At 32.3% G+C, this 17,226-nt stretch overlaps 1 protein-coding gene and 1 long non-coding RNA gene across 2 annotated transcripts in view; both read left to right on the top strand.

Moving 5' to 3' along the window:
• The first annotated feature begins 5,581 nt into the window (after positions 1-5,581).
• On the top strand, positions 5,582-6,284 carry LOC129906974 (uncharacterized). Its single transcript, XR_008770907.1, has 2 exons — positions 5,582-5,715; positions 5,797-6,284. It is a non-coding gene; the product is annotated as an uncharacterized LOC129906974 (long non-coding RNA).
• A 1,413-nt stretch (positions 6,285-7,697) lies between these two features.
• The window catches only part of LOC129906973 (neurogenic protein mastermind), a 151,505-nt gene continuing 141,976 nt past the window's right edge, over positions 7,698-17,226 (top strand). Inside the window, exon 1 of the mRNA XM_055982970.1 lies at positions 7,698-8,477. The gene's annotated coding sequence lies outside the window, so the exon portion shown is untranslated. The remainder of the gene's footprint in view (positions 8,478-17,226) is intronic.

Here is a 17,226-nt window from a genome sequence, read left to right as displayed (position 1 = left end):
ATGAAATTTTGTTTTTATGTGGCGATTAATATTTATTTTCAAATGGCTTAACCATTTTTTTTTTATTTTTAAAATTTGTTTGCTGACGAAAAATTTTCAAGTCTCCAAAGTCGACAACGAAACTGCTAACGAAAAAATATCATCGAGTAGGTATTTTGTCAAAGTCAAAACAAAAAAATTCAAAATTAATTTAAAATCAAGGAAAATCAACAGAAAATAATTTTCAAAGCAAGAACTAAATGAATTAAAAGTGAAAAAACCGTTAACACTGATCCTGGAGTCAAGAAGAATGCACAGGACAGTAAAAAGTAAGTGACAAATAAGTGAAAACTCTCCAATTTTTTTGCTAGAGCTGCGTACTGAAAAACGGAAAGCAAAACGAAATTTTAAAAGGAAAATTTCTTTTCTCTTAAGGCTTAGCCATACCGAAGGGTAGATGCGGTAGCGGTTCAGCTAATTGTATGAAAATACAGACAGCTTTTTCAATATTTTTTTTTTAAACCCGAAAGCATTTGTTGAAATTTGTATACGATATTATTGACATTATGAAGTATTGCTACAATTTGTTTGAAGTAAGAAAAAAAACAACAGCTCTTTGAAGTTGACGCCTCGCGTTTGCGCCGTGCAATGCCCTGGTTCAGAAAACTATTTATGATCAAAAAAGAAATTTTTTCCAATAAAATATATATTTATACGCATTGCATGAACCTAAATTTAGTAAAAACAAATCTAAAATAAAAATTAGAGACAAAAAAAAAACGAAAAAACACAATGTTTTTTTATAAAGAAATAGTTAAAAAAATATTTATTATAATTATTTTATTAAACTTTTGGTTCGGTTCGGAGCGCATGAGATTCGGAACTATCTAGGGACTTTTGAGGCTTCATTTAAGGCTAAGGCCACTGAAAATAGTTTCTTCGGTTGATAAATGAATTTGTTAAGGGCCCAACCCATAGAATCCGTCGCGTGCGTTACGTCGAAGTTTTCAACTGACAACCCGATAAAATACACACGTTCTTATGAGAATCGACCCATACATGACGGACTCAACTAATGCGTTTTATGGGTCGGTTCTCATAAGAACGTGTATATTTTATAAAGCTGTCAGTTAAATCCGTCGACGTAAAGGATGCGACGGATTGTATGGGTTGGGCCCTTTAGACAAAAAAAAAATAATTCTGAAATAAAAAATTTCAGAGGGATTTCCCCTTTTAAAGGCTTGGCCACACTGGAGGGTATGGGTAGCGGTGAGGGTACTTGTATGAAAAAAATTCCAAACTGACACATCAACGTTCAGGTGTGGAATTTTTTTAGTACAAATATCGTTACCGCTATACCGCTTGGCCACACCGGAGGGTACATGCGGTAGCGGTACGGGTAATTGTATGAAAAAAATTCCACATCTGAACGTTGATGTGTCAGTTTGAAATTTTGTTCATACAATTACCCGTACCGCTACCGCATGTACCCTCCGGTGTGGCCAAACCTTTAATGTGCAAAATATTTTTTTTGTCTGCTGATTTCAATATGCAGTGCTGCTGCTGCCAAGATTATCGGTTAAGCCCCAATGCGTTTTTTTTCAAGTGAAGCCTTTAACGGCCATATTATTCACTAGTTTAGAAAATACATCTGGATGTAAAGAAAATGAAATGTCAAAAATAAATCCAAATCTATGATATTCACTACCACACAGAGAAAAAAATACTCATACTATTTTCATAGTTAAAATCGGGGTAACTATTTTGGATTTGGATTTATTTTTGACATTTGAAAATTTTACATCTAGATGTATTTTTTAAACTAGTGAATAAAATGGCCGTAAGGTTTGGCCACATCTGAACGTTGATGTGTCAGTTTGGCAATTTTTTCATACAAGTACCGTTACCGCTACCCGTAACGCTACCGCATACCCTCCGGTGTGGCCAAGCCTTTAGGGTTTTTCTTGTTCGTTTTACAAAAGAATACAAAAATGTATGTTACCTAAACTACTTTTTGTCATTCCAAACGTCAGTTTTCACGTTTTGAAACAAATTCTAAACAATTTATGAAAAAAATAGTTTGGTACCTAGCACGGATTTAAAACTCTTCAAAAAGTTAAGCCCAGAGAAATCTCCGGTCTAAACAACTAACCGTTCGCGTACACTAAAACCGAATTATCGGCCGACATCGGGTCGGAACTACTCGGACGACTTTCTCGGACGATCGTCTGCATACACTGCTTCCGATCTAGGATGTCGCTGCCGGTCTGTAGTTTGACTTTGTGAAACTTGAAGTGCATATAATAATTGTTTTATATGGAATATTTTGAAGAAATTTATATTTTTGAAAGTTCATACCGCCAATTTTTGCAAAGAAAATTCTTTTAGCAATATCTATGTATAAATCAACCCTACAACGGACGAAAAATCCAAACAAGTTCGGATTATGCCGGTTGATCGGTTATTATCGGGCGTCAACGTACGTCAACGGACGATGTCACTTTCAGTGGTGTACGCACTCTCTTTTCTTTCTATGTGCTTGGTTCTATCGGCCGAGTTCGGCCGACAACGCCCGAGCATAATTCGGCCGATGACTAGGGATGGGCTTAACTGCTACTTTTGGATAACTGTTACTACCTGTTATTGCTACTTTCCAATAACAGGTATAAATACCTGTTACTGAAATAACAGTTAGTAATACAATTTTCACTAAAGAACGATAGTGCAATCTTATTATTTTGAGAATGATATTTAATAAGAGCAGAAAATTATTGAAGTTATACTTCTTTTGCGGCGGTGAGCTATGAAAATTTACTTTTTGACAAGAATGTCAAAGGGATTATGACGCGATCACCATCTCAGAGGCTGACAATTGGGCAGCAGGGCTGTCGTTTCACCTTTAGAGTTAGCAGTACTTTAGTATTTAAAAATGTAGTATGCCGCAGTACGGCAAAAAAAAACACAACACGTGGCAAGTTGCATCTGGCATGTGGCAAGTACCATGTGGCATGAAACATGGTGCAAGTGCATGTTGCATGTGTCAAGTAGCACGAGGAATGTGGCATTCAGTATGCAACATGTGGAAGTGTATGTGGTATGTGGCAAATTGCATGTATCAAGTTGCGTGTGGCAAGTTGCATGTGGCAATTTGCATTTGGCAAGTTGGATGTGGCAAATTGTGTGTGGCAAGTTGCATATGGTAATTATTCAATGGTGAGAAGTATAACTTCAATCGCGTGTACATAGTACACACAGGCTTTTTCTGAAATTGTGGCAATTTAAGTAGTTATAAAATGCGTATCTTATGCAAAATATAACTAAAACCTGAAATTGTTTTTTTTCTGTAATTATAATGAAACCATTAATTATGGATAACCAAAATTACAGGTATAGAAATATTTCTTACAGTAACAGGTATTGGGGAAAACGGCGAAATTTTGGTATTAATTTTACATTTTCTCATTTTTCGTATGTAAAATTATACCAAAAATAACAGGTATAGAAATATTTCTTACAGTAACAGGTATTGGGGAAAACGACGAAATTTTGGTATTAATTTTACACTTTCTCATTTTTCGTATGTAAAATTATACCAAAAATAACAGGTATAGAAATATTTCTTACAGTAACAGGTATTGGGGAAAACGACGAAATTTTGGTATTAATTTTACACTTTCTCATTTTTCGTATGTAAAATTATAGCAAAAATAACAGGTATAGAAATATTTCCTTCAGTAACAGGTATTGGGGAAAACGACGAAATTTTGGTATTAATTTTACATTTTCTCATTTTTCGTATGTAAAATTATATCAAAAATAACAGGTATAGAAATATTTCTTACAGTAACAGGTATTGGGGAGAACGACGAAATTATTAAAGAGATTTGATTAGTATTATGCTTTAAAAAAGTGATGAATGACTTACATATTTGGTATAGTCAAGTTTTTTGACTCTTCTCGTCTTCCGACTGTTTACTATTTACTATATCTTCTTGACATCATTTTCAAAGAAACAAGATTATCGCTCTTAGGTTTTCTTTATCAATAAATATGAATCCTAGGGTAAATAAAACATACAAAATGAAAAATTACAACAATCCTGGTTTGTTGTTTAAAGTGCTTATCTTTTTTGAGAAATTTGGCGAAGCTCTTTTAAAAAAGTTCATCTTCTTATTGGTTGCTTAGGTGCTGAATGCTGTTGCTGACAAACGGTAAAATAACGATACTTTTTAATTGCTCTAATTTGACAGAAATAAAGGCGGGATCAACAAAATTGGGCTCTTTTTGAGACTGTCTTTTTCTTTTCTCTTTCTAATTTCTAAGTTGGTGAAAAAACAAACCAAGATCATAAAATAGCTGCGTTCCTTTGGAAACATTTATTGAACTACTTTTTCAATACAGTAAAAGTAGCTGAAAGCAACTTTAAGTACTAGCAGAGAGCAGTTTATTATATAAGCAGTAAATTCCCACAAAGGAACGCCGGTAATAATTGAGGAGTGACTTTTCAAAACCGGATACAAACACTTTTTGTCATTTCTGAAATCTGATATATCAAAAAATCGAAAAAAAAAAGAACTAAATGATAAATTGTTATTTTTCATACGATTTTCAGATTTTGCCTGTCGTTTGTGTTAACTTGGTGATTAAACTAAGCAAAGCATTTGAATGTAAAGAAGAGATCTACATACTTAGTTTTAAAAAGTGGAAAGTGATTTTATCCCCTTTTGAAAAGTCACTCCTCAATTATGAACTAAATTCTTGATTAAAGCCAAGTATGCAGAACGAACTAAATTTAAGCTAGCATACAAAATTCTCTCCAAAATTAAGCCGCGTTTAAATGTTTTTCAGAATATTAGCAGAGTTGTGTTTGGCTTAAGCTTTAAGCCTAGTACGCAGCTGAAGCGAAAAAAATTTTGAAGTCTCCAATCTTAAAAGCGAACACGTTAACGAAAAAATACCATCGGGTAATAGAGCAAATTAAAAATAATAAAAATACAAATAAAAAAATTCAAGAAAAACATCAGAAAATAAGTTTTAGAGCAAAAAAAAAAATTATTATAAGTTCCTTGATAATTTTGAGTAAGTAGATAATTTTGATCCGAGTAACAGGTATTATATGAGCATTTGTGTTTTTAACAGATTATTCGCCTGAACTAAAAGTATCAAAGATGAATTTTATCAAAAGTAACAGGTATTATAAATTCTTCGATAATTTTGAGTAAGGAGATCATTTTGATCCGAATAACAGGTATTATAGGAGCGTTTGTGTTTTTAACAGATTATTTGCCTGAACTGAAAGTATCAAAGATGAATTTTATCAAAAGTAACATGTATTATAAATTCCTTGATAATTTTGAGTAAGGAGATCATTTTGATCCGAATAACAGGTATTATAGGAGCGTTTGTGTTTTTAACAGATTATTCGCCTGAACGGAAAGTATCAAAGATGAATTTTATCAAAAGTAACAGGTATTATAAATTCCTTGATAATTTTGAGTAAGGAGATCATTTTGATCCGAATAACAGGTATTATAGGAGCGTTTGTGTTTTTAAAGGCTTAACTACATTCACTTTTTGATTTCAAAAAGTGAAAAAGTGAAAAATACAGATATACTACTAGTGACATCTTCATTCGAAAATGAGTATCAAAATTGTGTTTGAAACTTTAAGATTATCTGTCATTTGTGAAAAAAAAATTGTGCAGTTACCTATTTGTTTTTGTCTTGCGGTGAAGATGTGAGTACTCTTGATTTTTGTTTTATTTTTAATATCTTATAATTTTGTTTTCTAATTTCTTTTAAACATGTGGACATAAAGAAATTCAACATTCAATTGTCCAAGTGTCTACATTCATTTCCATTGTTAGCTACCTCATCGCCGCCGCTGGGAAAGAAAACAACAAACAAACCAGAGTCCTCGTTTTTCCGAGAAGCATCATGACATGGTGCTTTCCAACTTTAATTGGATTGTGTTATTGCGCTATTCCAAGCATAAATTTTGGAATAAATACCATTTGCTGGGTGATGGTGGTACATATGTTCCAGTCTGATAAGCTATAAGGATATTATTATCATTGGTGAAGAAGATTTGCGATTGGTGGATGTGGTGCGGTGCCTGAGAGAATTTTCTTTTTTGAGGTTGCGTCGAGCTAATAAATCTTTTCATGTAGACCGTCTCCTCAGTCGATGAAAAGTAAAGAAAAAAAAAACTAAAGTGAAATAAGCAATTATGTATCCTTTTTTGGCTAAAGAAAAATTTTAAATAAAAACAAGTGATTCGGGTTTTTATTTTGAAAACTTTCAAAAGTGGTCAATTTTTTATTGTATAATATCAAATATCGTTGTATGAGGCAGCTTCCAAAGCTATAAAAATGATATATTTCACAATGGAAAACCTTTGGAAAGATTATGTTGGATTGGAGTTTTGTCCCGAATTTATAAATTTTTGTTAAAAATATTTTTCTATTTACAACAAAATATCTGTCAAAAAAGGCATGTTCATTGAAATTTATCCTTTACAACGCCATCTAGCATTGATTTTCTTAAGTTGTTGGTTTGCATGTGTTGGTGTTTTCAAAAAGTGAAAAAGTAAAAGTTAAAAATGTTTTAACTTTCACTTTTGTTTTTCCGAGATGAAAGATAGAATTTTGTTATGTGTTAGTGAAAGACAAAACATTTTTTCACTTTTGTACTTTTTGAAGTTGAATGTAGTTAAGCCTTAACAGATTATTCGCCTGAAAGGAAAGTATCAAAGATGAATTTTATCAAAAGTAACAGGTATTATAAATTCCTTGATAATTTTGAGTAAGGAGATCATTTTGATCCGAATAACAGGTATTATAGGAGCGTTTGTGTTTTTAACAGATTATTCGCCTGAACGGAAAGTATCAAAGATGAATTTTATCAAAAGTAACAGGTATTATAAATTCCTTGATAATTTTGACTAAGCAGATAATTTTGATCCGAGTAACAGGTATTACAGATTATTACCGATAAAATTAATTTTTTGTGTAGGATAAGAGAAAGTTGTTTAGATAATTAGTAGGTATTTTTCATTTTATTAACCTTCTTATTACCGAAAATTTTCTTGGATTGCAAAAAAAAATAATTTAATTTAAATTTATTTAGATACTGAAAATATTAACTTATATTTCAGTAACAGGTATTTTCCCTGATGAGTAGCAAGTTGTTATTGCTACTTTCCAATACCTGTTATTCAATACCTGTTACTGAAATATCGGCCCATCCCTACCGATGACGGATTTGGTGTACGCGAGCCGTAAGGCCAAGGGGCTAAGATGTTGCATTTAACATGTAATTTGCTTAGCCCCGACTACGGCGTTGACAAAAAACGCCTTTTTATACCATGCTATTGAACCACTTTGATTTTCCGAACAGTATACAGACAAATGTCAATGAACACAGCTAATGTTTTTAAAAATGGTTCACTCATTTTCTTTTTTCCTTTTCTATTTCTACTAATTCATTTTGCGCTTCATCTTTCTGCTCTGTATCTGTACTTCTACAGTACACACATACATCAAAAACATACAAGCGAACAAGTTCTACCATCACCACTGTTTCTCCCTCTCTCACTTTACAAAAAGTGAAATAGACTTTTTCCACAAGCCGGTTGCTCTGTACTTGCTCGTTGTCGTTGTGATATTTTGCTTTGTATTTTCAGCGTTATTTTTCCTCTTCCTTCTTCTTTACCTAGCACATCAACATCATAATAAAATTCCTATCAGTTTCTGGCGATGTTTTCGGATAAGTGAATGGTAAATTCATCAATTTCCCCGTTTTTTTTTAATGAACGTACTGGTTAGCGCGCATCTCTTAATTAAAACTATTTTCGTCGGTTAAAATATGATTTGTGCTAAACATTGGACTATTTATTTATACATCAAGTTATTCCATTGATTAGAAAAAAAATATATCCAAAAACTACTTAATATTCAATTGAAAAAAAAAAACGAACGGAAATTTTCAATGTAAATAATTTTGTCTCTTTTTAACACCAAGTGTGTTAATATAGTTGTTTCGCGGCGGGCTGTTGACAGTTCATTGTTTCTGTCGCGAAAGATTCATTCAACTCGAAAAACGATTGTTTCGTTTTTCGTAGGCTTCCTACTTTTTTTTGTTGGTTTTTGTTTTGTTCACTTCTCCGTGTCCGTATAATATTTGCAAATGTTGCTTTCTGTTTATGTGAAGCATAAAGTAAATGCAATAAAAATGAATCTTGAAAGTTTATTTTAGAAAAATGCTTATTGTGTTCTCTTGTTCGATTTTTGGATTATTATGAAAACAAATTGTAAAAAAACCTCCGTGATGCGTCTTTAAAAAAGAAAAGAAAACTTGAGCTTTATAAGAATTCGCAAGTGCAGTTGGTGAGAGTTAATAAATGCTACAACCTGTTGAAAGTTTCCTTTGTTAATATATTAAGATTTCTATCTTCCTGGATGGATTCAAAGTGGATTCATAACAATAATCTGGTGAAAGGTAAGTAGAAACAAAATGTTCAACATTTTCCCTTTGGTGTGTTGGAAGCAAGGTCATCGACACTTTTACTTGAATCTTGCAACTTGTTATTTTAAAACTCCTTTACTTTTTTTATATTCATTCACATTATACGTACATAGCTATTTTATTATTTAATAGATTGTAAATAAAATAATTTTTTTGCTATCGCGTCAAAATTCAACACTTTTCAAAAAACTAGACTGAATTTTGAGATTCAAATTCAATAGTTGGTAGTTTTTATTTCACAATTATCAACAGAAATCCAAATTTTAAAATACAAAATGTTATTCTTTATTATTATTATCGACTTGGAGTGGAAAACATCTAACTACACATTTACACTTAAATTAAGTATTATTAGAGAGGAAAAAATCAATAACATTATAAAGTTATTCTTTAAACTCCATGCCTACTTGCTATGTACTAAATCTAAAAGAACTGCTAACTGAAAGCTTCTGTATTTGCAATAAGTTTTTGAAATCATTTCTATGTGGAGTTAGTTGATGGCAGGTGGCCGTTAGCATGTTTACGATGTAACATATTTATTTATTTATTTAAACTTAGTAGGTAGGTACAAGCTATAAGACTCGCATGTGTCTGCATCACCGGGGCTATGAGAACATGCCCTACAGGCTACAGCAGCCATGGAGGTTATTCTAGATTTAACTCCGCTCCACCTATTTATTGAAAGTGCTGCTAAGGGAGCTATCATGAGATTTGCCAAGGAAGGAACTGGGGCTGGAAAATGCATAGGCAACAGAGAAAGAGAATTCCTGTCCAGATCCTCAGAAGAAAACTTCCTTGACTTTCCAAGAGATGGCATGGTCCCAAACTATAACTTTGTGGAAAACTACAATATAATTCTCAGTAGTAAAAAAGATTGGGTAGGTGAATCTATCAACTAGGTACTCATTTAAAGAAAATACCATCAAATGGTACACAGACGGGTCGAGAACAGCGGAAGGCACAGGGGTAGGCGTCTTTGGGCCTAGTATCAAACTCTCCGTACCTTGTAGTCAATCCCCAAGTATCTTTCAAGCTGAGGTAAATGCCATTGTAAAATGTGCAGAAATAAACCTCGAGTTAAATCACCGAAACAAAAATATTGCCATTATGTCTGATAGTCAAGCTGCCCCAAAAGCACTTAAATCCTACGAAATCAACTCTCAAGCTAGTATTGGAGTGTATAGGAATACTTAACGAACTTGGCAAAATAAACAAAGTCACTGGGTACCTGGACACGTTGGTGTCCAGGGAAACGAGGAGGCGGACTCATTAGCAAAAACGGGAGCAAATTCCCCTTTAATGGAACCCAACCGTATTGTGGAATAAGAGAAAATGTTATTAAAAATAAAATAAAACTAGACGAGAAGACCAAGAGAGCTAAAAACTAGGCAGAACTACCCAAAATGAGACAAGCGAAAATGCTTCTCGGGAGCTACAACCGATAGCGTTTCAAATCATGTATCAGCCTAAGTAGGAACAATCTCAGGTTAATCACTGGGCTCCTCACAGGCCACTGCACAGTGCGTTGACCAGTGGACAAAAATAAAAAAATCAAGTCCATTATATGACAAAAAACCTTTTTTGCTCATACTTGCTCATCTTCAATATATTTACATTTTTGTATACTCATTTTTAGCACTTAAAAACAAGGATTTTTTCGAAAAATAGGCTTAAATTGCAAAATTTTCAAAGATTAAGGTGCTTTACGTGTTTGTTTCAAGTAAAACAAAAAACTGTGGATGTTCCAAATATTTTGTTCCAAAATATCGAGGAATTTAATAGCACTTTTGTCGTTTTTTGGACAATACGACTGTATTTACGACGCTTTATGAAATAGTTAATTGTCACGTACAAAAACACTTATATTTTTGTGGATATGAAACTCGTCCGTTTGTGTAAAATTAGTCAAATTTTCTTTTGATCAGGAATAGATCTTCAAGATAACTATCGTCGCTTGATGTCAAATACTTTTTTTTAGGGATTTCACCTACAGAGTTGTCTCTAATTCGATAATAATTAAATATTTATTATTTTTTTGTGAAAATTATCATTTATTTGGTGAAATATACCATGAATATGTGTTTCTGAAGGTATTCTTATTCAAAGGAACACAAATCATTTATATTCTGATTTTTGTCCACATCCCCCATACACTCGACGCACTGTGCACTGTAGCGAAAAAGAAGAAACACCAGATCACATTCTGGGTAGTTGCAATGCACTAATACAACATAAATTTTAACACATGGGTCGCTACCAGGTCGAAGAGGATAAATTACACTCTTTAAAAATACACCAAATACTCAAGCTCCTGAAAGGAATTACATAGGTTAGAGGTGGAGCAATAAGATGAGGTACTAACTCATATAGCTTAAAAGGGGGGTACAATAGAACTTATAGATCGCAGTGCATCTTACACCCCAATATAAAAAAAAAGAAAGTTAAAAACCTATTAAAACTAACGGACTAACTTGACATTTTTTTTTTTATTGTTGTAATAGGTTTTTTGTTGTATTGAGACCGGGCCCTAAGGCATATATTCGAAAAAAAACGAAAACCTAAATTAAAAACCAAGCTTAAAAAAAAGAAAAGACAAAAGATTTTGGATGGAGGTGTTCATATGGGGGCAGAAGATATTGCAGTAGGATGTTCCGGAGAGGGCATCGCTTCGTTGGTTGGCTAGTGTCATAGCAAACTTTAGCCAACTTGTCTATATATACGATATTTTTTGCTAACCACTTACCTACAAAATCAAACTTTTTTTTGTATTGGAAACCAAATTACACTTTTCTTTAGGATTTTAGTTTCTTGAGCTTGAATCCAAAGTCAGAAAAACTCTATCATATCACGTTTTTGAGATATTCCCGTTAGAGGTTAGACAATCAAAAGCTCCGTTTTTGTAACATTTTTTGAGGTTAAGTCTTCCCGCAAGAATATTTGTTTAAATTAAATTTGTTTCTATTTGCAAAATCTAACTGCATTTTAAACAAATTTTATCTTGAACAACAATTAATAATTTTTTTTCCGAGCCATTACAGACTAAAACAACAAGAAACATTTTTTTAAGAGTTTATTTAGTGCAGTTTTTCCAATTATGTATCATAAAATATATGAGCTTTCATTTTCTTAATTTGTAAGAAGCACTTTCTCCAATTAGGTCCACGATGGTGTACAGTGCAAGTGCGTTTTCAATGTTAGCTTCTATTTATGCATTTTCTGTGATGTCTAATGTCAGCTCTAAGCCAATAATTGGTAATAATGTGCCAATAATGTCAAAGTTTAACATTACTGTACTTAAATTAATGTTGTCCATAATTTTTCATAATTTGTATCTAATTTTAGAGTTTGTTTCTATTCAAGTAAAGGGCTTAATAGTATTTATAGTCAGTTTCCATGAGTTTATAAATTCGTATTGGAACTTTGTATGATATTGCCTTTTTGATGGCGTTCTCAGGATCTCTTTTTTGAACATGGCCATATTAACTGAGTCGGTCGTGTTCTATTTTTTGAAAGATAGTATTTTTAAAATGAAGGTTTGCTCGGTTATTCGTACTTCTAATTCGATCAAGCTTTGTAACTCCTGCTGTCATAAATCATCATCTCAGCTGCCGTTTACTTATCCGTATACTTTTAGTAAACGAAACGTAGAAACGTATGTGAGTCCTGGACGCACAACTGCAATGTTCCTTTCAGCTTAGGGGACGTTTTTCGATCCCAGAAGAGAGGAACATTTTCCAGCCACTTCATCCACCCTACGCTTAAGCGATGATTGATATCGGCATCACAAGGTCATCACAAGTACCTCCACTGTTTATTATAGACGCCAGATATTCAAACTTTTCATACTTGGGAAGCACTACTCCATTCAAATAAATATCTGTGTGGATCAGAAAATTGGCAGCATTGGTATTCTGTATTTTAGTAACTGCTCCATCATACATGTCCATAATTATTTGCAAATAGGTTTCTAGAACTCCTCGTTGTCTCAGGGCCACCCATATCAGAACTAGTGGTTATTGATCGAATGCTTTTTCAAATCAACCAATATGATATGCAAATTCTCCAATAAATGCCGATGTTTTTCCGTACTGATTTTGGTACTGTGCATCCGTTATTGCCTCACCACCGGCGACAAACCCGTACTGGTCATCACACAGCCTAATTATTTTTGGTGGTGTGTGAAGATATGACCGAACGGTAATTATCGTGCATCACCCTTCTCTTTGTAAATTTTAAGAAGGTAACTTTCCCTCTAAAAGAAAAAAAAAATCTATTCAACAAAGGCCATGTAAATGGGAATAATAATACTTATAATAAAAACTATAAAATAAATTAAAATTTTATTTTGAACGAGTATTTTCAGATGCCGTAAGGATTCTTATGAATATAAATTCGTTTTGGTTTACGAATAAAGTAAAATGGTTATAAGAATATATAAGAATATCAGATTATCCATCAAAATCAATAAGATGGGTGACGCTTTAGACCAAAAATAGTTTAATAGGTACCTATTAATTACAAAAAATTTACTTTAAGTAGGTATACTACATCCGCAATGCAATGAACTATACTTTTATGTGACTTAAATTCAGAGCAATATAAATATTAAGATAATAGCGAATTTTTTTGTTCACGGTCAGTCGAAGGGTGCAAATGAAATGGGCCCTCTTTAAAAATTTAAATACAATTACTCACTCATCCTCAACACCCGCATTGGTTGGAATGACTTGTGCCGTTGTTCGAGCTCAAAATGATATATGAAGAACGACGAATTGAAATATACGTCTCTCAAAAAAATTTCTATTCTACTTAACATACAACATTCGTGTTTTTCAGTCTGTATATTAATAATAGCAAACACACTCTTCTTCAAGCGTATAGGTATGCTAGATATTTTAACGAGTTATCGTTTTATGAAGAAAATAGCAATAATGACACACATATGGTTTCCTAATAAGAGTGGTCAAACTCAAATCAAACAAATTTTAGAAAAATAAACAAACAACTGAAACAAAGCCATAATAAATTTTGGTTCCCAGATTTTATTTGACAATTAGTAAAATATTTCCCTTGTTCTTTAAATGTTTTCTATTACATTTACAAATATGTAACTATTCAGTAAGTAGGAGTGTACTATATCAAAACAACAAGAGAAGATGAAACTCGAGTAGTAACAGCAATGATTTATTACAAGTTCGAAGCTTCGTTCTTTTGTTATATGTATATTACTTTTTTGTGCACAAAGCTAAATGCAAAGCTTTTAGATTGAAATATGGAAATCATAAACAAGATACTAATTGCTTTTCATATTTGAAATTAAATTTGCTTTAACAACTGAAAAAAAAAAAATGAAATAGAAACATTTATACATATCTTGTTTGTTTATGAAATTTTAAGTTTCAGTCACCAATGCGCTGACTGCTCTGTTGTGAGCCAAATAGAAAAACGTTTATTATGTAATTGAACACATAAGCAAATACTGAAATGGATTTCCTGGGTGTTGAAGATCTCATTGTAACATAGATAAATATATGTGCCCATGATTATGAAAGTGGACTAAGTCACTTTTTGCATTGTTTAAAGTAAAACTTTCATAATAATTTTCTTATAACAATTTAATTATGTTTCTTTTATGAAATCACTAGAGGAGCAATAAAGAAGTTTATTTACTGATATTTCGCTTTCAAATAAACTTTACCCCATAAATAATAATTATTTTTAGGCTAGATTTGATGCCATTTTTGGGAGTGACTTAGTCCACTTTCATAATTAAGGGCACATATCAGAATTAAATATAAAAAAATGAAGTAATATTGACCAGTATTGATAGTCTAGTAATTTGTGTGCTTTTTAATATTTCATTTCTAAAACTTTATAAGAATTCAGTAGATTATAAATATTGAAAATTTTCACAAAAGAAAGTTGAACGTGTTAGGCTGCCATGGCATAGTTACAAGAAAGTTATTAAAATTCTCTTTCCTCTCAACTTCCTGACATTTTCTCTCAAATGTCGTTTTCGATTGTACGTTCGGAAGTGTCCGCTCCGGAAGCATACAGAATCTCTTCTGAAGGTTTACTGAAGAGAAATTCTCTTCTCGATTTTATTCAGAGGTAGTGCTGCCAGAAATCACGAGTTACAATTTTAAATTTCGTTTTAATTAATGATTGTATTCATTAGATTTTGTATCAATAAACACTTCAAATAATTTCTGATATAAGACACTATTATTCATGATAAGCCGTAAAGAAAAGTTGTGTAGCTACTCAATTCAGTACACTGGCCAAAGTTATGCTTAGTTTAAGAAAAAAGAAGCAAATTGCTCACACATATCGTCGGTGAAACCAGAAAGTGTGTAACTGCAAATTTTCTGAAAATTAGATTTGAATGTCATCTGTTAGCCAAAGCCGATATCTACCGTTCCTTACTATGAATCTCCTTAAAGTTAATAGTTTTTATTTTATTTGCAAATTAGAAAATGGAAACTCATACAAATGCCTTCAAAACGATGAGGTTTTCATGCTCTCCTATAAAATTTGCTAAAATGGAGTTACACACTTTTCTGGTTTCACCAAAGATATGCAATTGTGAAGAGTGCTTTGTGGATCTATTGTTGTATCCTTTACTTAGTCTTGAAAGTCCAACTACGCATCTGATAAAACCGTTGTTTTCATTCATTTTGGAGGACCCTTTCAATGAAATTCATATTAGGGTGGTCAACAAATTTGATTATTTTTTTTTATTTTATACTCCGAAAAATTGATTGCTTAACATTTCTAGAACAAACTCACATGGGAAGATCCTCCACTTGGTAGTTTTCCATTTTTACATCAATCTCATTAAAATATAACCATTTTTTTATCAATCGAGTCTTTAAAGTCAGCGAAAGACTATTTTTCGAAGCAGGAAAAGTCTACGATGACAAACGTCATCGTTTACTACCAACAAATGCGGAACAAATAGTTTTCATTCACCACGACTTGCCTTTAGTAGATTATAAGTACTAAAATTACAATTTTTTAATAAAACAAACATTTTGGTATAATAATTTATGTCTTTTTTCTTCTCCATTTGGTATTCGGTATTCGAATACTATAAAAATAGGCCGAATACCGAATAGTGGCCGAATGTTCGCGGCATCTCTATTTTAAAGATATTCGAGGTCCAAAGTTTGAGACAATCATAAAAAATTCGTTTTATATTCCTAATTTTATAACAATTTGAAAAATAAAAGTAATCAAGAAATATTCTTGTTGCAAACAGAAAAGGTCTTATAAACTTTATTTTATTAATCTAACAATTTGAATGATATCCAAGGTAAAAGTTAAAAAAAATTATAAAAATATTTTTTACTTTTTAAAAATTTTCTAATCCACTGAGAAGTCATAATTATCAAAAGATCAAGACGTAGGAGCTTGAAAATTCTACAAAAAATGTATTTCAATGGGTGATTTTTCCATCTTCGAAATTCACGTTTTGACCGGTTGCTTTAACCGTTTCGGAGATTGATTGATTGATATTTGGGGTATAGGATGTACTGGTTTCGGAGATATTTGTATCCAAACCCTCAAGCCCACTGATTTCCATTGTTTTTTTATGACCAGTATGCATTTGGATTTGGATTCAAATATCTTCGAAACGGTTAAAGCAATCGGTCAAAACGTGAATTTCGAAGATGGAAAAAATCAGCAATTGAAATACGTATGCATTTTCAAACATTAAACTAAATTTCCTGGTAGATTTGCAATTAAATCCAAATAATGAAAATTGATTAAAAATAGGAAAAGCTCTCAAATCCACTCAATTGTTAAACATTTAGAAAACGACACAAATGAAATAGGATTATGTTCAATCTGCTAATATGTGTTCATGATTACCATTAAGTTATATTCCATTTCTATTCAAGAAGAACACCTAAGCCCCACTTAGTTTGACCAAGATATTTATGTTTTTCTCTGGAATATTCTGCCCAAAATTTTGTAGACTTATGATTATTTATTGTTATGAAGTTTAATGAAGTTTGAATGAATTCTGTACATTTCTTTTAATGCTCAAAGCCTAGAGCAGTGTTTTTCAAACTTTTTGAGTTCGCGATCCCCTTGAGAGAAAAATTATTTTGGGGACCCCCTCACACTTTAATGTGTCAGTATTTTTAAATAGCTGTATACACTGTACCCGTTCACAATTTATTTTAAAAAAGGTTTTCCTGTTTACACTAATGTCCAGTGTTTGTACCACATATTTTTTGGATTTAACTAACTGTTTTGCTTTTTGTAGCAATAGTGCCAAAGCTTTGATCGGCAAAAAAAGGAAACTCAAAAAATTGAAACTCATTATGCCAAACTCTTCATGAATACACTGCTTTCTTCATCGACATGTCCTTACATCGAAAGTACTGCCTGCAGAATTAAATGATGTGCCTAAAGATGTGATCAGAGAACTGAATTTTATAAAAGGCAAGGCCTTGCAAAGTCGACTGATTAGGATTGTATGCGATGAAATTGGTTCACTCCACAATAATCTTTTTTGCACACACTGTCTAAGCGAAATGTATTGACACATGCTTTGGAAATACGAGCTGAATTATTGGTGTTTTTGTTTCCAACATTCAAAATCTGATTTTTTTTTATCCTAAATAAGAGCCTCCAAGGAAGAGAGAAAAACATTATACATAACTGCAAAAGACAAAATCAGAGAATACCTCACAAAACTTCGGTTTTCGTC

The sequence above is a fragment of the Episyrphus balteatus genome, chromosome 1 (genome assembly GCF_945859705.1).
Source record: "Episyrphus balteatus chromosome 1, idEpiBalt1.1, whole genome shotgun sequence".
Classification (NCBI taxonomy): Eukaryota; Metazoa; Arthropoda; class Insecta; order Diptera; family Syrphidae; genus Episyrphus; species Episyrphus balteatus.
Note: the sequence above shows the minus strand (reverse complement) of the source record. Positions and strands in the feature narration are given on the sequence as shown.